General features: G+C 39.7%; 1 long non-coding RNA gene across 1 annotated transcript in view; it reads left to right on the forward strand.

Annotated features, from left to right (window-relative positions):
- The first annotated feature begins 679 nt into the window (after positions 1–679).
- Positions 680–21,624, forward strand: part of LOC138857878 (uncharacterized) — a 51,542-nt gene continuing 30,597 nt past the window's right edge. Inside the window, exons 1-2 of the long non-coding RNA XR_011397104.1 lie at positions 680–2,720; positions 2,800–3,021. This is a non-coding gene — a long non-coding RNA (uncharacterized lncRNA). The remainder of the gene's footprint in view (positions 2,721–2,799; positions 3,022–21,624) is intronic.

The raw sequence follows: 21,624 nt of genomic DNA on the forward strand, positions 1-21,624 counted from the left end.
CTTTATATAAAGGTTTGGATTTTTCATTACCTACAAAATTGCTGTAAATCGAGATGACCTTTAAAAATTCCACCACGCCCCGGCCCTTTCTTTTTCCGGCCTCAGATCACGCGTAAATTATTTTCCCTTTGGAGTTTGTTATTTTATCTTTCGTTTCCGACGGGGTTCAACCTGCTATAAATTTATATCTTTTTTTTTATCATTTTCAAAGGTTTCTGCCCTAGACTAAAAATGATGGGATTAGAGTTTTTTTTAATTTTCTGAGCAAATTTACCATAGTAATTAATTTATTTTTATACCATCCGAAAGTAGAAATGTCAACAAACATGAAGCCTACTGACTTTTTTAAAAGATCTTAAATTTTGACTAGATATTTTTTGATTGAAAGTTAGGACTTTTTTCGATTTTAAGTCGAAATAAGGTTTCCTCTGTAATATTTTAAATTTTAAAAATGTAAAGTGTATTTGGAACTTAAAGTAGGTAAGTTTTCTCCAAATTTCGTGAAAGAAAAAAAAACATTTTGTACAAGATATAAATAAAAACCCAAAAACTTTTCACATAAATATTGAGGTTATGTGAAAGAAGTCTTTATATAAAGGTTTCGATTTTTCATTACCTACAAAATTGCCGTAAATCGAGATAACCCTTAAAAACTGCACCACCCTCTGCGAATGGCAGGCACCTTGCCGTGGTGCAGGGGCTTAAGTCGCAAGGCATCTCGGTATATCCTACTCGGTGTGAGCGGTGCTTGCACCCACACACTAGTTGTCAGAAGCCGCATGCGTGCGACAACCAAGAGCTGCCACCTCCTAATCCAGGGTGTTATGCGACTCCCGTGCCCATTGGATGATTTGCAGCCAGGAGGTTAATTCGGCTGTATTATAACGGAGCCTTCCCAACACCGGGCCGCACTGGGAAGTAACGGTGGCCTTACCGCATCAAGGGGCTCTGGCGCGGCGGACTCTCTGTTCCCCTATACAAAATTTGACCCGACGGCTCGCCCTGTCGAGCCAAGGGTCGTAAGAACAAGATGAACAAGACAAAAACTAAAACCACAACAACTATAACTACAGAAACCAGACAACAACAACAGCAAACGACTTTGGACAGCGGAAACGGAAACAACAAGAGCAGCGGTGCAGGTAAGGGCGAATCATTGGCTAAACGGAAGTTCAGCTTCCTGGACGCTCTTTCGCCAGAGGAGCGAGCGCTGTTCGAGGAGCATGCCAGGGATGACGAAGATGACATGCCCTCGTGCAGCGACGCTCAGCAGGCGATTTCTACTTAGGCCGCTGCGGGAAATGGAACGGAGAACCCGACGGAGACTCTCTCGAGCAGGAGCAACTGCTCGAACACAGAGGAGTCGCAACGGGCAATCACTGGTGGTGCTCACAAACGGAAAAGGAAGAGGGGAGGCAGACTACACCCCCTGCCACCAACGGGATGTCCGGGAGGACAGGACGATCTCAGAAGAAAGGGAATGAGTGGTGACGAGAAACAGGGTGAGAGGTGACAGCACCTCCCCGGCTTCAGGAAAGCAGAAGGGTGGTAATACTGCGGCCACTAAAAAGCGAAATGGCAGCAATCGAGCCCACTGCCCAGAAAGCGCAACTTAGCCCGCCGGCCGAGGTTGCGAAAGGGCAGCTCCCTCGACCACTCAAGTGGCTAAGCGTAAAAGCGGACAGCTGACGCCACAGGAGCCGAACAACACCAAGCGGCAGAGGGGCAACAACGCACAGGCGACTAGTGGCCACCGCTCCGCCCCAAACCCCCCCCGGCTAGTGGAGGGACAGCGCAGGTATACGGACGCCCTCAAAGGCATTCGCATGGCTGTGCTGCCGCTGAACTACTCGGCGGAGGCGCTGGGTGCGGAGGAGCTCACATCGCTCCAAGACTGGGTCTGGATACAAGGCCTCCTTCCATGGGGTATATTACAAGGGAGGCATGCTGCAGGTTGACTGCAAGGATGAGAGGTCGGCTTGTTGGCTGAGGGAGATCGCTCCCAAGCTAACAGGCTGGAACGGCCCCATCCTCTGCGCGAAAAAGAGGGACGAAATTCCGCCCATGCACAGCATGACGGTTTTCCTCCCCAGATGCGCAGGAAAGTCTTACGAGTTTGCTTTAGGACTCATTCGCAATCAGAATGATGGCCTCGACACATCGGCCTGGCGGGTAACCAATAGCATAGCGGAGGATTCAGGATGGAAGCTCAACCTCTGCATTGATGACGAATCATACAAATTCGTCAGGAGGGTGAGCTTCCGCCTGAACTATAGGTTCAGCTCGGTGGTCCTGAGGCCGTTCAAGCCAAAAACGATCACCGATGCGGGGAAGAAAATGCAGGTGGATGAGGTTGCGACTCAACCCTGCGCAAGTACGTCGAAGCAGGCGGCAACTGCTGAGACAATGGCGAAGGTCCCTTCCGAGAAGACGGGCGAGCAAGGAGGGGCGCTACCCTCCACTCAGTAGCTTCTGGAGGGGCTCACAAACCTGGCGGGAGACATCGCGGAGGACGGTGAGCATGAGGACCAACTCCTCATGGAGCCGATCCTGTAGTGGGGCCGCGCTTAGAAGTTGCCCAGGTGAACCTGCATCCCGCAGCGTCGGCCTCAGCGGTTATCGCGAGCAGGTTCACGATGGATGGACTGGGCACACTGCTGATCCAGGAGCCATGGGTCAATAAAGAAGAGGTCAGGGGCCTCAAAACGGAGTCAAATAAGGTAATCTGAGATCTCTCAAGTGAGAGACCTAGAACCTGCATAGTACTTAGGAACGGTATTGACTTCTTCTGTATTTCAGAGTTCCTAACTCAGGACCTGGTCGCTGTGCAAGCGAGGAACGTCGAAGGAGCGGACTTTGTCGTAGCAGCGGCCTATTTTCCGGGGGAGACTCCGACAGCACCCCCAGAGGCAGTCGGCAACCTGGTGGAGTATTGCAGGAGGAATAAGCTGCCCCTCATCATGGGCTGCGACGCGAATGCCCACCACACCGAATGGGGCAGCACGGACTGCAACACACGGGGTGAGTCTCTTATCGAGTTTATAGTCAGTAAGAATTTAAGTATAGCAAACGTAAGGTGCGAACCCACCTTTGTAACTAGTGTCAGAAGAGAGGTGCTTGACATCACTCTCAGTAACGAGTCTGAGGTAGGGCTGATCTCACAATGGAGGGTATCATCGGAACCCTCCATGTCGGATCACCGTATTATAAGATTCGTGCTGGGGAGGGGGGTCAAGCAACTCCCTCCTAAACGTATCCCTGGGAACACGGACTGGGCCGTTTTTAAGGAATCGCTTGCAACAAAAATTAGCAGTAGGCAGCAGCTGGATAGAAGCGCAACGGCTTCTGGATTGGAGAGCAGACTGTCTGCCCTAAACCAATCCATTATAGAAGCTTATCATAGCAGCTGCCTCCTAAAGACAACCGCCAAGGGCGGTAAATGCTCCTGGTGGTCTAGTAAACTCTCAGTACTAAGAAAAACGGTGCGCAAGCTATTCAATAAGGCTAAGCGCACCGGAAACTGGGAGGATTACAGATGCAGCCTAACTGCTTATAATAAGGAGATTAGGACCTTTAGGAAGTTCTGTGAGAGCGTCTCCTCAACCCCAGAGGCAGCTATACTGCATAAGGCTCTGGCTAGAGGCAAGACGGACACAGCACTAGCGATTAAACGATCTGATGGGACTTATACGTCTAGCGCAGAAGAAAGAGCTACGGCTCTTCTACTAGCGCATTTCCCGGAGACGATTCAAGAAGACCAGATTCGACCTATGGTCGAACGAAGGCTGGCACGCTTGGACTGGACAGTCGCAAAACATCTCTTAACTGCAGACTCCATCAAGTGGGCGCCTGCCTTCCTTTGAAAAATATAAGACACCGGGGGCGGATGGTATCCTTTTCTGCAACAGGGGGAGCAGGTGCTACTGCCCCACCTTGTTCGGCTGGTGAGGGATAGCCTAGCGCTGGCGTATATCCCAGAACCATGACGCACCGCAAAGGTGATCTTCATACCCAAAGTAGGGAGGAAAGACTACTCATTGGCGGAATCGTTCAGGCCAATCAGTCTTACTTCCTTCGTACTGAAAAGTATGGAAAAGATCATAGACCACGAACTACGATCGAAGGTGCTGAAGGCTTCACCGCTTCATGAGAAGCAACATGCTTACAGAGCAGGCAGGTCAACAAACACTGCTCTGTACCAGCTAACCTCAGAGATCCAGAATTCGTTAGATGGGGGCGTGGTGATGCTATGCGCCTTCCTCGACATAGAAGGTGCCTTTGACAACACGTCTCAAGAGCACTGGAGAAAAGGTGTGTGGCAGAACCAGTGCGCAGATGGATTACAGCCGTACTGCGCACTAGGGTGGCGGAAACCGCAGTAGGAGAAACTAAAATTCGTCTGGGAACAACAAGAGGCTGCTCACAGGGTGGAGTGCTATCCTCCCTACTTTGGAGCCTAGTTGTGGACGATCTCCTTGAGCGGCTGACTAGCAATGGAATCCGCTGTCAGGGATATGCGGATGACATTGTTATCTTAGCTAGGGGAAAATTTGAAGACACACTCTTCGATATCGGTCAGAGGGGATTGGGACTGGCAAAGGGATGGTGTAGTGGGGTTGGCTTAAGCATCAACCCCGCTAAAACTACAATCATTCCCTTCACCAGACGGAGGTTACTGCCGGTCCTCAGGAGTATATCCCTGGACGGCAGAGTGGTTGAGATGGCCAGCACGGTCAAGTACCTGGGCCTCACGCTGGATTCCACACTACGATGGAATCGGCATGTGAACCAGACCTTAACCAAAGCTACTAAAGCACTCATGGTGTGCAATCGACTTGCTGGAAAATCCTGGGGGTGCTCCCCAAGGACTATCAGGTGGATGTACACTATGATCGTGAGACCGATTATCACATATGGAGCGGTATCGTGGGGTTCGAACGCATCGCAGACTTCGGTAGGACTTAAACTGTCGAAGCTACAAAGACTTGCCTGCATCTGCGCGTCGGGAGCAATGCGAACGTGTCCGACCGCAGCACTGGAAGTCATGCTAGAACTTTCACCGCTACACCTGGTAATCAAACAGACTGCCAAACGAACTCTGCTCCAAATGACAGCAGAGGGAGCTGGCAAAGAGAAGGTAATCTCATCCCAACAGATGAAAGAGCTAAGTGAGGAAATACCACTAGCCCCTCTCCCAAGGGATAGCATTACCAAAGTAGTAAACTTCAGCAGGAAGTTTCAAGTAACCCTTGGCAGCAAATCTGAGTGGAATGACTCTTCACTGGACCGGCTGCTAAGGGGTAGCACCATCAAGTGGTACACCGACGGGTCGAAAACGGAGGAGGGGATTGGTGCAGGGGTCGTTGGGCCAAGCACCAAACTCTCCATTCCCATGGGAAGTTTCCCGAGCATTTTCCAAGCCGAGGTCTATGCTTTAAGTCGGTGTGTAGGGATAAACCTCCAACGCAACTATCGCAATAAAAGTATTGCTATACTCAGCGATAGTCAGGCGGCACGAAGAGCGATCTCTGCCTATGAGGTCAGATCTCTTCTAGTGATGGAGTGTATAGAACGGCTGAACAGCCTATCTGAGCACAACAGAGTGCACCTTATTTGGGTGCCTCGCCATAGGGGTATAGCTGGGAACGAACTAGCTGACGAGTTAGCCCGCTCTGCAGCCTCTACAAAAATGGTAGGGCCGGAACCATACATAGCGGTTGGTCCACATACCATCAAAGAGCTTCTCCGAAGGGAGGAAAGAGCAGGCAGGGAGATACATTGGCAACAAATTCCGGCTACTGGCAGCGTTCTACACCCGCCACTGCAGGCTCAAGAAGCACCTCTTTAACATGGGCATAGCCTCTTCTGCAAACTGCCGGTTCTGCGACATAGAGCCGGAAACCCCTGAGCATCTGCTGATGAACTGCACTGTAGTCTGCAAACGCAGAATCAAGGCCCTGGGATCCATATTTCCACACAGGGATCGTATCGCCTCACTAGCACCCAGCAGAATTTTGGAATTTATCAACATGCTGGGCCTAGCTGATACGACATGACTTAGGGGAGCGCACAATAGACCATAGGTCGCGGTGCATACCTCGAAACTAATCTAATCTAATCTAATCTAACTCCACCACGCCTCGGCCCTTCCTTTTTCCGGCCTCAGATCACGCGTAAATTATTTTTCCTTTGGTGTTTGTTATTTTATCTTCCGTTTCCGACGGGGTTCAACCTGCTATAAATTTATATCTTATTTTTTTTATCATTTTCAAAGGTTTCTGGCCTAGACTAAAAGTGATGAGAATAAGACCTTGGGCAAATTCTACTTTTGAGGTATGCCATCTTATGTCCAAAAATAGCCGAAATTGGACAATAACTTTTCAAGTGTCCAGGCACCGAACATGTGATCCTCATAGCCTATAGCTTTATTTTATTCCGAAAATACCGATAAGACTCTGAGGAATATTATGGAAATTCAAGAAGAATATTTTCCTGATATAGTATGCCTTGAGTCAAATCATAACATTGTAACCTAAAATCGAGTCTAAACTATCCTATATACCTAGTATACGAACGCTTAATATTGGATATGCTCCAGCTTAATTTTGAAAATGTGTAAAATTGGTCCACGAATTACCCAAATTCCCTATACTATACATAATGAATTTCTTAATTTAGCAGACTTTGTGTCGATTATGTCGGTCAGTGTGTGAGTTAGTTATTTATAAATTGCTTGAAAAAATGTTCTGGAGTATACCTGAGCGATGCCAAAGGTTAATGCAACAAGCCCATACCTTTCTCTGGCCCCAATATAGCCTTTACACTTATTACCGACTTTCCACCTGACTTTAAACAATTCAGGTTGGTTAAAATGTGTGGTTTAGAGCTGAATATGAATGTATTTGGTCTATATCTTGGTCTAAACCTCATATGTCATTCACGAAGTTGAACTCTTTCGCTGCATTTTTAATAGGATATTTTGCCAACACCTTCTCCCAGGCTTTGATCCTTCAAATTGCAAGAGTATAAATGTTCGGTTACACCCGAACTTAGCCATTCTTTAGTTATTTATTTATTATCCTATTTTTTAAGTTCGATCAAACTGGACACAGTGTGCAATATTTTATGAAAATCGGTTCAGCTTACCCCGGATTAAACGTGACAGGTAATTATTATATATACATATAAATGGACTGTAAAGTCCCGGGCTTAACAAAGAAACCACGATGTTTTTTGTTCAAAATTGGCTTTATTCATCAATATAATCTCCATCAAGAGCAACACAATCATTTCAGCGCCGCTCTAACATTTCAATACCACTTTTGTAGAACGATTTGAATTTTGCCTCAAAATAGGCCTCAGTTTCAGTGATGACCTCTTCATTCTAGCGAAATTTCTTACCGGCGAGCATTTTCTTGAGGTCGCTGGAGAATAAGGTGGATGCGGCAGTAATACAAAGTGCAATTCATACATATTTGTCATTGCTTTGATAAACTTGTGACACGGTGCGTGTTTGCTACTCCCAAAACACCGAGTCCATAACCTTTCCAGCTGATAGTTCTACTTTCGGGCGCTTTGGACAAAGTGCACCAGCTGCTGTCCACTCAGATGGATCCAGGGTTCATCCATTGTTACATATCGACGTAGATCATTAACACGTGGCTGTTTTTGATCAACACTCAGCAAACGCGGCAGCCACTATGAACAAAGCTTTCTCATGGACAAATGCTTATGCAGTGTAAAACCAACACGGTTTTTTGAAATCTTTACGATTTCAGCTTTAACACGGAACTTTACTTTCCGATCATTCAAAATGATTTTATGGTTTTTTTTTTTATGTTTTCTGGTATTACAGCCTCATTTGGACGCCCACTGTGTTTTGCATCATTGGTGGCTCTACAACCATGTTTGAAGTCAGCAAACCAACGTTTTATTGTGGTTTCTGATGGTGCGGATTCCCATAACATTTTCGAGCCATTGTTTCGTTTGAACGGTATTTTTTCATATCAAGAAGCAGTGTAAAATTTAAACGTGAAATTGGTTATCATCCATTGTATTTAAAATAACAAAAGTAGCGTCAATAACTCGCAAACTAATAAGTAGAATGTCATAAAATTTTAACAACTGTCTTATGGAGGTTAATACTAACAGAAAATGAGGAGAATTCTATAAAACTACCCATTCCAACGCTTTTCCGGCTATTTTTTGGCACACATACCAATTCGTTAGTTTGATGAACCCTAAGATCTTCGTATACACCACCTAATATAAATTCTTATATTAATATACTGGTATGTATGAATATGAAGAAATATGTTTATCTGAAAGCATGGATCGGCTTTGTAGCATAAAAAGGACTTAATTTTTTGTATATTTGTAAGAGCACCAATGCATATTTCCGAATGTGCAGGCAAAAACTGTTCTGCCAAAAAATCTACATTTTGGCAGGTAATCCAATATAATTGTTTAAAATTTCTATCGCCTTCAACTTTTCTTAATTTGTAATGCTTTCTCTCTCGAGCTTCGTTTTCAACCACTAGCGGGAGTATAATGCTCGAATATAGCATTTGCTCAAATAAGTTTTGTATCATATAAAATTTAGCAAATGCTCAAAATCTGAGCAATTGCTTGGATTTGGACTAATAAATAGGACCCAATAGCTTGCATTTGTAGAAGAGTTCTCTCATCAATTTGATTATAAAACTGGAAAAGAACCTACGCAATATATAAAGGGTGTTTTTTTAGAGGTATAGAACTTTAAATTGCAATAAAACAACGATGGATTATTCGATTGACATGAATTTTATTTATCCGCAAGATAATCTTGAGGCATTACATTTTAAATATGATTTTTAGCCTATGACCGCCACGGCTGGCTCGGATGTAGTCCAATCTGGACGTCCAATTTTCGATGACTTTTTCCAACATTTGTGGCCGTATTTCGGCAATAACACGGCGAATGTTGTCTTCCAAATGGTTAAGCGTTTGTGGCTTATGCGCATAGACCAATGACTTTACATAACCCCACAGAAAGTAGTCTAGCGGTGTTAAATCACCAGATCTTGGAGGCCAATTTACAGGTCCAAAACGTTAAATTAGGCAGTCACCAAACGTGTCTTTCAATTTATCTATTGTGGCACGAGCTGTGTGACATGTTGAGCCGTCTTGTTGAAACCACAGCTCCTGGACATCATAGTTGTTCAATTCAGGAATAAAAAAGTTAGTAATCATGGCTCCATACCGAACAATATTGACAGTAATGTTCTGGCCATCATCGTTTTTGAAGAAGTACGGACCGATGATTCCACCAGCCCATAAAGTGCACCAAACAGTCAGTTTTTCTGGATGTAGCGGTGTTTTGACATACACTTGAGGATTAGCTTCACTCCAAATGCGGCAGTTTTGTTTGTTGACGTAGCCATTCAACCAGAAGTGCGCTTCATCGCATCATAGGATAAAATGAACGTAGTGCGCGATACGTATTCCGCGTTATTCAGGCGAGAGTCCATTCATGATTAATTGCCAAACTAAATTGAGAATAAATCACTTGACAGCTGTTAAATCGGCCGCCATCTTGAACAGTTATGCCTACTTCAAGTTCTATACCTCAAAAAAAAAACGTTATATATAAGAAGGTATCATATTTCAATAAATATACGTAGATTTCTTAAAACTTATGGCATTTAGTGTTAAATATAAAAAAATAGACATTGGCCTAAACCTCATATCGCTAATATAATTTCGATTTTTTACGGTTTTTTCAAATAGTTTATGTTGAGTTCGCAACATGTTGCTACAGACTATTATTAGACTAGTGCAGAAGCCTTTGAAAATGATAAAAGAGAAAGAAATTTCCGATCACTGAAACAAAAATAAAATGACAAGCATCCGTAAATTGTTACGGATGATCTGAGGTCGAGAAAATGTAGGGAGTCGCGAAATATAGAGAGCATATCTTTTTACAGTGTATTTTTGTGCCTAAAATGAATAAAAATGGGTCAATACAAACCATAGCTACCACATACCAGACACAAAATTCTTAAACTTTCGGTTCATTTTATAACATACATACACAAGTATATTGGTCAGTATGTAAGAGATTTTCTTTCTTCAAAATTTAGTGAACGCATAATAATGCACTATCTTATGGTTAATACCGAAAATGTGTAACATCGGTCCACGAATTACTCAAGCTCCCACATACTAAATGCAATGACTATCATTTTTATACCCTTAACAAGGTATATTAAGCTTCCCACGAAGTTTGTAACACCCAGAAGGGAACGTCGGAGACCATATATACATTAAGACCAGAAAGTTTCCGGAAATTGTAAATAAACAGAAAAATTTTTAATCTTCATCAATATTTATTTGGTTGCCTTGAAAATATGCTCCTTCTGAAGCGATACACATATGCCACCTCTTTTTCCAATCATCAAAATATGTCTTGTAGGCGCCATCTGGGATCGCCTTCAGTTTCCTTTGCGGTAACTGGAGTTTGGAACAAAAGTCGCATGGGGCCAAATCCAAAGAATACGGTGGTCGATCAATGGTATTGAACGAGTTTTTGGTCTTAAAATTATTCACAACTATAGCTCAGTGAGATGGGGCATTATCGTCATGAAAAATCCATGAATTGTTGGCCCACAATTCCGGGCGTTTACGACGAATGTTTTCGCGTTTGTTTAATTTAATTATGGTATACCTATTATATTAAATATAGTGCCCTTAAGTTGAGTTTATATCATTACGTGAAAGTGTTTTCCCGGTTTTGATTCTTGCAAATTGCGAGAGTATAAAGCCTTAGCCTTTCATTTTTGTTTATTGTATGTATATAAGTATTTTTGTCAACGCCGGTAAATATGTCTTCGACATGGATTTTTGAAAATTCAGAGAATATAAAACGTTTGGTTACACCTGAATGTAGGCATTTCTTATTTGTAAATTTAATTTTTTAATATATTTGAACTGTGTCAGCGGAACAAAAATGAATATTTTAATCAAATACAAACGTTAAATTGTACTCTATACATATTCCCTGCATAATATTTGAAAATTATCCGTAATCCAATATCCTACCTTGTCGTGACACTCTTAAATATATACATATTTTACCAATATACGTTGCCACATATTTGTTTCGTTAGTCTTCTATAAATATACTTACATTGATTCCATATTCATTGGTATTACTTGTGAAACAGGTAAAGATATAAAATTTGCATTCCAGCATGTAAAGCTTTTAGTTTCGGGAGAACAGCGACATACTCCTGAAGTGCATCGGTTCCACTCTCTTTGACTTGCTGAAACTAGACGCCAGACTGGTTGTTCTATTGATCTTAACCTGTTTTCAATCTGGCGTACTCGATTTACCATTTCAAGATTTATGGGTGAATTTAAAGCATCCGCGGAACTAACTTTTAACCATCTTTCAAAATCACTGTCAATGAAAGTTTTTACCTTTACAAATTGTGTAGATAAGTAATTCAAAACTTCACACGCGCTTAATTTGCAAGAGTTGTTGTGTTGAGTCATTGAAAATTTGTCACTAAACTCGTATCTCTCACGACTCATTTGGTCTGTTAAACCATTGGAAAATTTTAAAACTTTATTAAACGAAAAAATTAGAAATAGTGACAAGTTTAAAACTAATAACCTCCTAACCCCCATTTTCAATATCGTTTGTCAAAAGAATAATATTTGTATCTCCTTATATGCAATATTTAAGAAAAGTAAGAAAGATCTATGTCTGGTTGCAACAGAACATAAGAACTAATCGAACCGATTTTCAAAATATCTTATGTATGGGCCTTCTAAATTTCATAAATATGAATTGATTGATCTTATACTTACCTAGGTATTTTAAGGTCAAGTGGAGTTCGAAGTTAATACATAATTTGCGACGAAATTCTAATCTTTTCAGTAAATTAGCTATTACAAGTATACTTTTTGCTACATGGTGCAAGAGTATAAACATATTTTTGTGTGGACACATTCATATTACAAGATTCTTTGCAAGTAGTTGTCTAATTCAATTATGGCGCAATTAATGTATATAAAGTGAAATTAGTGCACTAAAAATCTCCCTAACATATATGGGCACACAATGTTAAAAACTTACATGACAGGCAACGTTGAGATTTAAATCTAAAGAAGTAAGGAAGTGCTTAGTTCGGGCGTAACCATAACATTTCTTACTCAGGCAATTTGCTATGATGAAATGTGGAAAAATATTTTCAGGGTTTGGCAAAATTTTGAATTAAAAATGTGGCAATTCAATTCAACATTCATTATTCGCCGAAATCGTCAATAAATTACAATCTTATTTGGTTTCTTACGTCATAAGTCATATACTCACTTAGTTTCATTACTACATTTTATGTCCAAGATATTACATACAAATGCTCAAATCAACTTAAATAACACAAATGATTGTGTTATATGCTGGGGGTAAGAGCGTAGTGATATCCATACTTTTTATCAGCCAGTGAGACAATCAAAATATTCTCGTTTAGTTTTATTGAGACATCTTCTGTTGAAATAAATTCAAACAAATAAGCAGACACATCGGACACAGCGGAGCTGGGAGAAGACCTGAATTGATTGCATTTGCATCTGACATTAAACTAAAATACGTTAGAGAATGTGTTTCCACGCAATATTATTAAGGTAACGCAAAATTTGTTAGAACATACTTCCCCTAAATTTTACTACGGTAACTCACAATTTGACCTATATATTCACAAAAAGTCCACTAGAATAAAACAAATTTCTATATGTGTTTTATAAGGGCTAGGGTAATTAATGAACAAATTTTCTCCCTTTTCGCCATCAGAGTGTAATATACCCAAGATTATACGTTAACTTAATTTCACAGACATAGCTTAAATACTCGTACTTGTATATACACCATAAAGTCAACCGGAATAATGAATATTCATATATTAGGTTAAGGCACTATTTGATGAAAGACTATACCGATTGAGATATCTTGTTAATACTTGTAACACATGTTTCTTGCCACCATGAGAAGGCTGATATTGCATATGGGCGGAATTGGATCTTTGCCACATACACAAAATGCCATTCATCGAAAACCTAGAAAGTGCCTTAACTAAGCTCCGCAATAAGAGACAAAAATGTAATTTGGTACAAAGAATCTCAAGAGGGATGGACATATGTGGATTGAAAACTTTTGAGAGAGAAGGCGTGGCTTCGCCCAATAACAAGTTTTATGTACATTTCTTCCCAACCACTATGCTTTATAAAGCAAATTTGTTCAAGACAAATCTTTTTATCACCTCCATCGACAAAGTAAAGGTGCGGGAAATCGAATTATAATACCGACCACTCCTTATATAACTGTTATATTGAAAAATACTAAAAATGCGTTAACTCAATAAATATCAGAAACATTAGGTTTCACCCCTCAGATGGTACAAACGGGCTTTATAAAAGCCGGTTACAAAGCAAGTAAAATGTACCATGTAAGTAAAAAGTAAATGTGTTTCTTCGGGGCCCTTTTACAGTACCACGCCAACCCATTAGAAACATGGAAAATGATTCATATAATTTTGCGTTCAGAGCCAAATAAACCAAAAATTATTACGATATGTGAATGCAATTTTTTGTAGAATATTTATTTGAAATATTCTATTTTCATAAAATTGAATAAAACTTTAATTTTTTTAGTATTTGGTTGACAAAGCTTTATTTTTAATAACTGCCTTCACTCTTTGAGGCATACTAGTTAAACAATTCTTTATCATTATTTTTAAATCCGGGTCTTTTAGCCACACATCCTTAATGTTATCTTTGAGTGCGGCTACTGTAGGATTTCTTCGTGAATACACCTTCGATTTAAGGAACGCCCAATAGTTTTCGATGGGGTTTAGGTCGGGTGAATTGCCCGCCCAAGGTAATATATCAATATCGCAGTTGTGAAGGAAATCAGTCGTACGTCGGGAGGCGTGGCAGGATGCCCCATCGTGCATAAGAGTGTATTGGGATGCTGGAGGGTTCAATGTTGCCAAATACGGTACAAAAACACGTTGAAGTAAATTGATGTACTGCTCGCCATTCATAGTTCCCTCAACAAAATAAATTGGTCCAGGATCTTCCAAGGATATGACCTTGGCGATGTCCCTAAGGCCATTTCCTGTACCATTTCGGTAGCCAGACGTATGACACTTTTGATAATCTGATCAGCTATTTCGTTTCCCGGAATGCCCTTATGATACGGAACCTGCACAGCTGTCTTCCGGTAGCCACTACATCTACTGCCTCTCTACTTCGAAGTTTTTTTTTACGTAATACGAAGTGAGATTATTGCCCTAATTGCCGCTTGGCTATCGACGTATAAGATAATAAAATTAAAAATGTTTCCTAAAATACCCTTAGCTAGCTGTGGGTCAACGGCAGCGTCGTCGGAATTATTGGCGGCAAAGTTTAGCGGATATTCAATGGTCAGCAGCACTTGCAGCTTATGCGTTGCTAATATCGATAGATTCTGAGAGTTGAAGTGGATATTTTTTTATATTTAATGGTCAGAAGAATTAATATTTTATGCTTTGTTAATAGCTATCGATTTCGAGAGTTGGAGCGGATGTTTGTTTTAGCAAATCTCTTTATGTTGTTGAACTTTAATAATTTTGCAATTAATTGCATTGTTGAAATGAATATTGCTATGTTGAAATAAATATTTTTGTGTTAACTTATATCTTAGCCACTAGCACCACAAAGCAAGATTGGCTTGTCTACCGCTGTGTAAGATCAATGTATGAGGACCGGTATTGCGTACGATGTCGACCCTAACATCTACTTACATGCAAGGGAATGCTAATGGTTTTTCCAAAAGTAAAAATGAATTAAAAGTTATTCTACACGACAGAAATATTGATATATGTCTGTTGTCCGAAACGCATTTTACGAACCATTCATTTTAAAAATTTAAAAACTATGAATTATATCTCACTCCACACCCAGCAAACTAAGTGTTTAAATGAGTTTAAACTCCCTCCTTCAAGTGCACCACTCTACTCGGGAAAAACTGACACACCCTAGTGAAACACACCACACCTGTGAACACTCAAGGAATTTCACCCCACACCAGATGACACCACACAGGACAACACAACATACCATTTCATTCGTTTTCGTCTACGGGCCTGAACGTCACATCATCATTCGCATATACACCTGATTCGACAAGGTAGGGATCTTACGCGCAACTGTTCGTTGACAACTGTTGGACACCGATACCTCCTGATTTTGATCGCCATCATCCGAAAGTCGTTTCGAGGAATTGTTACTTTGCATAAACATTGTTGTTATAATTTTAAATAAACTTGTGGTTTAACCGAAATGGTCAAAATACTAAGTTCAACGGAAACTTTTATTTTTAAAATTTGAATAGAGTGGGAAAGTTATGTGCTTCCCGATAAATTTGTTAAGCAAATAATCACTAAGCACGAGGGGAGAGTGCGATATTAATCAAAAGCAATATTGAACACTCCGAGGAAGATCCGTTTAGAACGGTAGAAAATCAAGCTACAACAATTTCAGTTAAAGTGCACAAACACCCATTGTTTCTTACTGCTTTGTATAGTCCGCCTAGACATAATATAAAAATAGATACGCATATGAATTTATTAAAAAAATATGTCGGAAGGTACATCATGGGTGGCGATTTTAACGCAAAGCACACTTATTGGTGATCTCGTTTAACTACAACCAAAGGCCGAGAACTTCTCAAAGCTACTCATTAAACTACCGAAAATCAACTTAAGTATTAAAGATAGCTCAAACCTTAGCTCTGACCATTCACCCGTCTTACTAACCCGGCAAGCCTACGTTTTGTAATAAACATACTAATTGGTATAAATTTAAGAGTACACTGAATAATGTCGACTTAAAGCTTAAGCACACATGGACTGTGAAGCTGAATATTTCACAAATATAATTCAAAATGCCGCGTGGAAGAGCACACCAAATACTCGTGTGAATATAAGTGAAACAAATACTCAAAATATATTTTAGAATGTATCCATAAAAAACACAAACTTCAACGGAGATGGCAGCAAACTAGGTCATCTGCTCTCAAAACTGAGTTTAATAGATGTACAACTCAACTAAGGCCACAAATTTAACAGTTTAAAAATTATTCATTTAGAACTTATGTTGCAAAACTTACAGCTTATAAATCCACTAAGTATTCTCTCTGGAAAGCTGCAAAAAATATGAATAAACAAATAAAACATGTCGCACTAATAAAACTAACTGAAACTTCATGGGCCAAAACTAATGAACATAAAGCTGCCGTATTTGCAAATAATTTGAGAACCTCTTTTACGGCCAACGATGGATATGAGATAAGCTGTGGAAATAGTTGGTTGGATCTACACGTCAGCAATTCTCCAGTTACTAGTAAAGAAGTTAAAAACCTTATCGGGACCACAAGGCTCAAAAAATCACCTGGGTTCGATTTAATAACCGGAGAAATATTACTCAATTTACTAAAGAATTATATAAAGAAACTCGTAAACATTATACACTGTGCATTATGCCAATTCCCATCGCTTCGGAAAGTATCTGAAGTCATAATGATGCCTAAGCCGCGTATAGGCCAATATCGATGTTGCCAGCTTTATCCAAAATATTTCAAAATGTTCTCATAAATAGGCCCAAACCAATTATCGATCGTAAACATTTCATACCAGCACATCAATTTGGCTTTCCTGAACACCATTAAGCAATTGATCAGGTGCACCGAATTGTGAGTTTCGTTGAAAATACAATTGATATAAAGAATGTTTGTTCGGCGGTCTTCTTGGACGTGTCTTAAGCTTTTGACAAAGTTGGACATCGGGTCTGCTGCTCAAATTAAAATACATGTTACCCAAACAATATTTCGAAATAACTGCTTCCTACTTAAAAGATAGATACTGCCGCATTAAACAAGTGTATCCAACTCTAACTTGCATCCGATAGACGGGGGTGTTCCTCAGGGAAGCGTGTTGGATCCAATGCTTTATTTGCTTATTACCAGTGACATCCCAGTAGACCCAAGTTATGTAACAGCGGCATTTGCGGATGACACAGCATTGTTAGCAGCTGGAGAAATAACCTTAGTATCTACTCGACGAGTGCAGACAGCAGTCAATGCAATTACCAAATGGGCATCTAACGGGCGCATTAAATTGAACGACTTCAAATCAAATCACGTCGACTTAACATTGAAAAAATATCACATCATAAGAATTCAAAGTACCTAGGTATCACCTTAGATGCTAAGCTTCGCCGGAAAGACCATGTTAAAAAAAGGATTAAGGTTGATATGAAATTTGCTTAACTTTACAACCTAGTTGGCAGGAGATATAGTTTTTCAGTCCAAAACAAGTTGTTAATATACAATCAAGTCCATCAAGAATCAAATTCTACAGCCAGTTTAGGCCTATGGAGGCCAACTATGGGGTTGCTCAAGTCAAAGCCCTGCATTCAGCGCTTTCAAAGTAAGGCACTAATGACTTTAGTTAATGCTCCTTCGTACATTGGATCTGCTGACCTACACCGTTATCTAGGCGTGAATTCAGGGGTAAATTGTTTTTAGGCAACATTTAGCTTTTACCTATTTTTTTTATTTATTTTAATTAGAAAAGATGCATGGATGCGAATTGCGGCCGCGTCGCATAGTATGCTCGGCCTTCGTTAATTTTCCCGCAGCCCAAGCCAGCTTTTCCTCCTCTTTCTTTGGCCGGTTGAACTTGCAATTAAGTCTTCAATGGACTTTGACTGCTGCTATGTTGATCGCTTTCCCTTTCATCCCCTCCTTTCTTGGTTTTGCTCTAGGCTTAGTATTTATCGCTGAACCAGCGTCTATGCCATCTCACGCCTGTTTTTAACTGAAATTATCTTTGGTCTGAGGACTGTAATATTATAATTCACTGATCAACTTCTTTCCAATAATAATGCGCCCTTGTATCAAACATGTAAAATCGGGTCAATATTTCCCCTAATCCTAACATAACGATTTCCGAAAAAAAAGAATGGACGGATTCCAGTTTCATTTCCGGCGCCAACTATAGTGTATGCAAAATTTTATGTTTGCTTGATGTTGTTAAGATTTCTGAAATCTAACAAATTGACATATGTATATTATTAGTCCAATTTTTACCATATTCGGAATCTCGCAATATGTTACACCCAACTGTTGTTTGAAACATCCAGAAAAGGATATAATGTAATTTAATTCTAACTAATCGAAAAAGAAATAAATATATTTGAAATATTTACCGCCTTAAAAGATGTTATCCATTTTGAAGCAAATCATATTGTGGTGTAGAAAAAGGTTCACTTAATTTTTTCAAAATATCTTCACGAAGTTAACGCAAAAGTTAAAAATCAATTTATTTGGTAAGTGAGGCTAGAGGAGGCTTCAATTTCTGAACATGCAACCTTTTTTATACTCTCGCAACCTGTTGCTACTGAGTATAATAGTTTTGTTCACCTAACGGTTGTTTGTATCACCTAAAACTAATCGAAATAAATATAGGGTTACATACATTTAAATGATTAATGACAAAGAAAATCGGTATTGCAGATGGACGTAATCGGCCTATTGCCACGCCCACAAAACTTTTATAAGTAAAGTATCTGAAGTCATAATGATACCTAAGCCGCGTATAGGCCAATATCGATGTTGCCAGCTTTATCCAAAATATTTCAAAATGTTCTCATAAATAGGCCCAAACCAATTATCGATCGTAAACATTTCATACCAGCACATCAATTTGGCTTTCCTGAACACCATTAAGCAATTGATCAGGTGCACCGAATTGTTAGTTTCGTTGAAAATACAATTGATATAAAGAATGTTTGTTCGGCGGTCTTCTTGGACGTGTCTTAAGCTTTTGACAAAGTTGGACATCGGGTCTGCTGCTCAAATTAAAATACATGTTACCCAAACAATATTTCGAAATAACTGCTTCCTACTTAAAAGATAGATACTGCCGCATTAAGCAAGTGTATCCTACTCTAACTTGCATCCGATAGACGGGGGTGTTCCTCAGGGAAGCGTGTTGGATCCAATGCTTTATTTGCTTATTACCAGTGACATCCCAGTAGACCCAAGTTATGTAACAGCGGCATTTGCGGATGACACAGCATTGTTAGCAGCTGGAGAAACAACCTTAGTATCTACTCGACGAGTGCAGACAACAGTCAATGCAATTACCAAATGGGCATCTAACGGGCGCATTAAATTGAACGACTTCAAATCAAATCACGTCGACTTAACATTGAAAAAATATCACATCATAAGAATTCAAAGTACCTAGGTATCACCTTAGATGCTAAGCTTCGCCGGAAAGACCATGTTAAAAAAAGGATTAAGGTTGATATGAAATTTGCTAAACTTTACAACCTAGTTGGCAGGAGATATAGTTTTTCAGTCCAAAACAAGTTGTTAATATACAATCAAGTCCATCAAGAATCAAATTCTACAGCCAGTTTAGGCCTATGGAGGCCAACTATGGGGTTGCTCAAGTCAAAGCCCTGCATTCAGCGCTTTCAAAGTAAGGCACTAAGGACTTTAGTTAATGCTCCTTCGTACATTGGATCTGCTGACCTACACCGTTATCTAGGCGTGAATTCAGGGGTAAATTGTTTTTAGGCAACATTTAGCTTTTAACTATTTTTTTTATTTATTTTAATTAGAAAAGATGCATGGATGCGAATTGCGGCCGCGTCGCATAGTATGCTCGGCCTTCGTTAATTTTCCCGCAGCCCAAGCCAGCTTTTCCTCCTCTTTCTTTGGCCGGTTGAACTTGCAATTAAGTCTTCAATGGACTTTGACTGCTGCTATGTTGATCGCTTTCCCTTTCATCCCCTCCTTTCTTGGTTTTGCTCTAGGCTTAGTATTTATCGCTGAACCAGCGTCTATGCCATCTCACGCCTCTTTTTAACTGAAATTATCTTTGGTCTGAGGACTGTAATATTATAATTCACTGATCAACTTCTTTCCAATAATAATGCGCCCTTGTATCAAACATGTAAAATCGGGTCAATATTTCCCCTAATCCTAACATAACGATTTCCGAAAAAAAAGAATGGACGGATTCCAGTTTCATTTCCGGCGCCAACTATAGTGTATGCAAAATTTTATATTTGCTTGATGTTGTTAAGATTTCTGAAATCTAACAAATTGACATATGTATATTATTAGTCCAATTTTTACCATATTCGGAATCTCGCAATATGTTACACCCAACTGTTGTTTGAAACATCCAGAAAAGGATATAATGTAATTTAATTCTAACTAATCGAAAAAGAAATAAATATATTTGAAATATTTAACGCCTTAAAAGATGTTATCCATTTTGAAGCAAATCATATTGTGGTGTAGAAAAAGGTTCACTTAATTTTTTCAAAATATCTTCACGAAGTTAACGCAAAAGTTAAAAATCAATTTATTTGGTAAGTGAGGCTAGAGGAGGCTTCAATTTCTGAACATGCAACCTTTTTTATACTCTCGCAACCTGTTGCTACTGAGTATAATAGTTTTGTTCACCTAACGGTTGTTTGTATCACCTAAAACTAATCGAAATAAATATAGGGTTACATACATTTAAATGATTAATGACAAAGGAAATCGGTATTGCAGATGGACGTAATCGGCCCATTGCCACGCCCACAAAACTTTTATAAGTTGATCTTACTATTAAAGTAGTAATGAAACTAAGTGAGTCTACGACTTATAATCTATACAAGTATATAATTATCCTAACAAAAAAGTTTGTGTTGCCTTTTTGACTATGTTGCCGTTGACATATATGGGTAATATTAATACCGTTGGAAAGGAGAAGACGTGCAGAAGTGCGTAAATTAGTACAGTAGTATACAGAAGTATATTTCGTCGCTGTTCTCTATAAGTTGCAAATACATACTTATATCGGATAATTGTGTATCGTTTACGGCGGATTTATGGTTGCGATTTTTTTCCACTTTTAATTGTGTTTGAATTCTCGTGTTGCAACACGAATTGATGTCGAATGAATTCTGTTACAATTAAATTTCAAGTATTGTTTGTGAAAAAAACATTGAAGTAGAAATAACCTTTGATATCATTCGTTTTATTTTGATGAGTTAGAAATTTTTAAATCAATTCCAAGGGCATTGCATAATAGTTAAGTTTTCGAAAAAATTTTCTCCAAGGTTAATTTATGTAGTGGTTGAACCGACAATATCAACTACAACAACGAAATAAGAAATGAATGAATTTTTTTCCGTTTTCTTTCCATGCGGTTGGCTTTTTCCAACTTTCAACAAAGTTGAATTGACAACGTGTATTTTATTTTCGTGATTTTGAAATTTTTAGTTAAATTTTAAGTGCGTTGTTTGATAATTCAACTTTTTACCATTTTTTTCCAATGTTAATTAGTTCGTTGAATCGACATCAACAGCACTTTAATTTGAGAGATAGTTTTTTCGTGTGTTTTGACGATATCCCATTACTTCCTTTATTATTGGCGATTTTTTTTTATTTACTTTCAATTTGTAAACAAAATTGTGAACATAATTTGTATGTTGGGCGATATTTATTCCTAATCAGTCATTCATTCAGTTATT

Source organism: Bactrocera oleae, chromosome 6, assembly GCF_042242935.1.
Source record: "Bactrocera oleae isolate idBacOlea1 chromosome 6, idBacOlea1, whole genome shotgun sequence".
Classification (NCBI taxonomy): Eukaryota; Metazoa; Arthropoda; class Insecta; order Diptera; family Tephritidae; genus Bactrocera; species Bactrocera oleae.